This window comes from Homarus americanus, unplaced genomic scaffold (assembly GCF_018991925.1).
Source record: "Homarus americanus isolate GMGI-L3 unplaced genomic scaffold, GMGI_Hamer_2.0 scaffold9583, whole genome shotgun sequence".
NCBI classification, from domain to species: Eukaryota; Metazoa; Arthropoda; class Malacostraca; order Decapoda; family Nephropidae; genus Homarus; species Homarus americanus.
The window spans coordinates 131,751-137,500 of NW_024732098.1; positions in this window are offsets into that span (position 1 = coordinate 131,751).

Sequence of the window (5,750 nt, forward strand, 5' to 3'; positions counted from 1 at the left end):
CCTTGTCAACAGATCCTTCAGGCTGTTAGCATCAGGATCTCGTTCACTAATCAGGTCAAATTGGCGATTAGTTTTTTTATGTCAAAGTTGCAGCCATGAACGGAATCCTCCCCCAACACAATAAAACTCTAACACAAAACAAAACAACAATATGAATCAAAAGAAAAACGAAAGTGAAAAGAAAAAACAATCCAGACTTCAAAACAAACAGCTCACACACACACACACACACACACACACACACACACACACACACACACAGAGGGTCAAAGTATAAAAGGAAAAACATTACACTGAACTAACTTTGCGAACCAACGTAACCTGGTTATTGGGTTGGGTTAGTTGAGTTAATTGATTGGGTTAGGTTAGGATTGGTTAGGTTGGTTAGGTAGGTTAGGTTAGGTTAGGTTAGGTGTGTCTTTATGGGCACAACCAACCACTACCCTTGATCAACTCATTCAAGTTTTCATCCAATCCAATGTTCAACTACAAATTGCTACACACTACCTCGCAACTACTACCACACACCACTACTACCAACTACTCACCACCTTCCCACCACTACTACCACCACTACTACCACACATCCTCCACTGCTTCACCACTGCTTCACCACCTCCCCTCCCTCAACTCCCCACCACTTACCAGACCTATCACCCCCACCTGCCCCATCCTACCACCATTACCCATCACCACGATCTACCTTCACCACCATCCCTCTCCACCACCTACTACCCCCCCTACAACACCATCCCATCTCCCCACCACCCTACTACCCCACCACCTGTCCCCTCTCCACCACCTACACCACCACTACCCATCACCACCACCACCTCCTCCACCACCACCACTACTCACAAGCACCACTTCTACAAAGTTAATGCACGCCCACGCTCTCCACACACAACATATGGCGGCCTCCACTCCAAATCCCCCCACCTCTACCTCCACCATTTCCACCCTCATCTACCTCACTTCTAGCCTTACCAACACCTCACCTCCATAACACAGTACAGAAACACACCTGATACACACCTGACACCTGTAATAAGCGGGACTTGTAACATACGTCTCCATCACACACCCACCTAACTCACTCAACATATTTCGACCCAAAATGTAGAGTGACTTTACCACCTGACGCACTGTGGTTAATTAACAAAATGGGATTCACCTGAGGATTAGCGCCACCAGTTTATTTCACCTGATGATTAAATACCCAAACGCTACCTGAGGGGAGGTTAGGTTGGGTTGGGTTGGTGGATTGGAGTTGGGTGGGCTGGGTTGGGTTGGGCTAGGCTGGGTGGGCTGAGATTGGGCAGGCTGGGCCAGGCTGGGCTGGGCTGAGCTGGAGTTGGGTTGGGCTGGGCTGGGTTGGCAGGCTGGCGGGCTGGGCTGGGCTGGGTACGTTAGCGTCATGTTAGGTTAGCTTTAGATTAGGGTGGGGTTGGTTTAATGTTGGGTTAACCGCTCTGAACGTTAAGGGTGTTAAATCTACAGGTGAACTAAGCTGGGGTGTCTAGTCTTCCAGTGGTGCAAAATATTCATCCGTGTGTAGAAAGTACTGATAAACTCAATTGGAATACTAATAAGGACACCAGCGTTGACTACTGCGTACCCGTTCAAAAGGCAACTAACTCTACATGACAGCGTGGAAAATGAAAACAAAATTACCTGAACTGTACTCGAGTAGGGTGCGAACTCATGCTAAGAATCACGTTTATATTTTCTGACCTTTGACCTTTCGTGACCTCATATTATACAAAGGTCAAAGGGTTATCTGAAACTATTCCTAACCTAACCAATGTTAATCTAACACAACCTATTCCCTAACCTAACCTTAACATCACAACCTACACTAAAACAAATAATAAATCAAATATAAGAAATAAACATTCAACATCTTTCACGAAATAAATCCCCAAACAGATGTTACCCAAAACAACAAACATTATTTACTAATTGTTTTTGAATATATTTATTTTCTCTCTTTTTTTTAATGTATTTTGGTCGTAAACAAAAAACAAACTATTTTTTGTTTGTTGGGAAATTGTTATATTTTTGTTGTATTTTGAAACCCATTATGTAGTTCTAATTTACCTCAGGTTGTATTAGTTATGGTTAATGTGTAAAAAAGGCAGGTTAGCAAGCATAAACTGTATATAGGTATTGCAAGACTGGCAAATAAAACAAGCACAGTACAACATCATAACAAATTTATCATAACAAATCGGCCATACAGTAAAAATCAACAAACACGATAGCAATAACATAGATGATCTTGGTTGTTAGCAAGTAAAAGTCTTAGCACAAGCACATTAGCACAATCATGGCCGTTTGTCATAGATTGGGCAAAAACGATGAAAGTCAAACAAGCACAAACTGTCATGGCAAGTCAAACAACGGCAGACTGAACAAAAACAGACATTGCAGTCTTGGCAAGACTGATCAGCATGGTCAGATAAAACAGGGTAGATGTGGCTGAAAAACATTGGCTGTCATGATCAAACAACAAGTCGATAACATGCCGTCATGCTTCAACGACCGCCGTCACTTACGTCTGTGGCTCAGTGCTGCAGCACCGTTTGCTGGTAGCAAGTCTGCGGTAAGTCAAGCACAAGCATGGCTGGTCTGGCAGGGTCGGTAGCAGCACTGAGTCAGTTTGGCAGCAGGGTCTTGGCATGGCAGACAACAGTCTGGCAGGGTCAGATGGCAGGGTCAGGATGAAAAACATGGTCAGATGGCTCTGGATGGGTCTGGCTGGTCTGGGGTCCCAACCACCACACCATCTACCACTACCATCAACCACCACCATCATCTACCACTACCATAAACCACACACCACCACTATCTCCACCACCTCTACATCAATCACCACCACCACCATCATCTACCACCACCATCAACCACCTGACCTACACTATCTACTACCCCACCACCATCTACCATCAATCACCACCACCACCATCATCTACCACCATCAACCACCACCACCAGCCTACCACTATCTACCCCCACCACCCTCTACCATCAATCACCATCACCACCACCACCAACCATCAACCATCACCATTAAATTATGACAAATTCACCTATCCAGTGTTGTCCCGGCTAACGACCATTACCCCTAATTACTACACAAAACTCCCCCCGCTACTAAATAAATAACCCACGGGTGTAACTACGACTACAGCTACAGTAGATTACCTTAGAGTTGAGATAGACCAGATGTACCACATATCAATGAGCCTTATGTGTTGTCTAGCACTATATGGCCACAAATCTTTCCCCCAGAGTTCAAAACTACCGGAAGAATGCCCATTTAATGAACCTTAAGAACGGCAAAGCACTGTTTTGACCCTACTGGATGATTGAGACGGTATGCCATAGTATATTATATCCCCTTAAGGGTCAAAACTTCCTTAAGAAACAAGTGATGAAGGACCTTATATGAGGTAAAGCATTTTCTTGACCCAACTGGATAATGACGGTGGTATGACATAGTAACATAGTAGATATTACCTTAAGAATCAAACTGGCCTCAAGAAACAAAGTGACAAAGGATCTATGTGTGTGTGTGTGTGTGTGTGTGTGTGTGTTTTAGCACTGTGTTGACGCCAAGGGGTAGGGGCATCATATTTCATTTCAATTATCCGATGGTTGATTGATAGCTGTCTTGGGGTGGTGGAGGAGAATGGTGGTGGAGGAAAGATGGAGTGGTGGAGGAAGATGAGTGGTGGAGAGGAAGATGTGGTGGAGGAAATAGGGTGGAGAGGTGTGGAGGTGGGGGAAGATGGAGTGGTGGAGGGAAGATGGAGTGGTGGAAGGGTGGTGGAGTGGTGGAGGAGATGGGTGGTGGGAGATGGGTGGTGGAGGAAGATGGAGTGGTGGGAGATGGTGGTGAGGAGATGGGTGGTGGGAAGATGGGTGGTGGAGGGAGATGGAGGTGGTGGAGAGGGGCAGGTGGTGGAGGATGGGTGGTGGAGGAGTGGGTGGTGGAGGGAGATGGGTGGTGGAGGAGATGGTGGTGGAGAGATGGGTGGTGGAGGAGGAGGGTGGTGGAGTGGGGTGGTGGAGGGATGGAGTGGTGGAGGAGAGATGGGTGGTGGAGGGTGGGTGGGTGGGAGGGGAGATGGGGTGGTGGAGGATGGAGTGGTGGAGTGGAGTGGAGGAGAGATGGGTGGTGGAGGGAAATGGGTGGTGGAGGAAGATGGAGTGGTGGAAGGAAGAGATGAGTGGTGGAGAAGATGGAGTGGTGGAGGAGATGGGTGGTGGAGGGGATGGAGTGGTGGAGGTGAAGTGGTGGAGGAGATGGAGTGGTGGAGGGGAGATGGGAGGTGGTGGGGAAGATGGGTGGTGGAGGGAGATGGAGTGGTGGAGGGGAAGATGGGTGGGAGAGAAAGATGGGTGGTGGAGAAAGATGGAGTGGTGGAGAAAGATGGGTGGTGGAGGAGATGGGTGGTGGAGGGAGATGGAGTGGTGGAGAAAGATGGAGTGGTGGAGGAGTGGGTGGTGGAGGGAGATGGGTGGTGGGAAGATGGGTGGAGATGGAGTGGTGGAGAGGAGTGGGTGGTGGAGGAGATGGAGTGGTGGAAAGATGGAGTGGTGGAGAGATGGTGGAGGAGATGGAGTGGTGGGTGGTGAGTGGTGGAGAAATATGGGTGGTGGAGAAGATGGAGTGGTGGAGGAGATGGAGTGGTGGAGGGGAGATGGGTGGTGGAAATATGGAGTGGTGGAGAGGGAGATGGGTGGTGGAGGAAGATGGAGTGGTGAGAAAGATGGGGTGGTGGAGAAATATGGAGTGGTGGAGGGAGATGGAGTGGTGGAGAAAGATAGAGTGGTGGAGAAATATGGAGTGGTGGAGAGAGATGGTGGAGGAAGATGGGTGGTGGAGGAAGATGGAGAGAGGGTTGATGGGGGAAATGGAGGGGTTAAGGGATGGTGTGGGTTGGAGGAGTGTGGGCGGGCAGAGGGTGGTGGATGGCGAAGAGATGGAGGAGATTGGATAGATGGACGGTGGGGTGAAGGAGTGGAGGGGTGAAGGAGTGGAGAGGTGGAGGGAGGGGGTAGGGGGGGGGAGGTTGGAGGGTGAGAGTGGGTGTGGGGTCTGGAGGGTGAGAGGGTAGAGGTGTGGCGGAGGGTCGTTGGAGGGTGAGAGGGGGGTGGGCGTAGGGGCGTGGAGGTGAGAGGGTAGAGGTGTGGAGTGGAGGGAGGGGTGGGTCGTTGATGAGAAGAGAGGGTAGAGGTGTGGCGTAGGGGTCGTTGGAGGTGAGAGGGGTAGAGGTGTAGGGAGAGGTGTGGCGGAGGGTCGTTGGAGGGTGAGGGTAGAGGTGTGGAGGGGGGTCGTTGGAGGGTGAGAAGGGTAGAGGTGGCAGGAGGGTCGTTGGAGGGTGAGAGGGGTAGGATAGTGTGAGGTATAGACACATTACACACTCAGTTTACCCCTAATCATCCCTATCTATGTCACCAAGTTTATTCCCAATTTTCATCTACTTCCCTTCTTCCTTGTGCTAAGTCTGTGTTTTATTCGTTATTGTCATGTCCTTCCTTTAGCGCACTTAGAACAGCATTACAGCTCACGTTACAGCACTAGTAATATGAGTAATAATAGTTGCACAGCATAGGTAACAGCATTAGATATAACAGCAGATACAGCACGAATTACAGCAGCAAATATACCAGATACAGCAGCAAATACAGCGTCAGACACAGCAACAGATACAGTAGCAAATAGCAGCAGCAAATACACA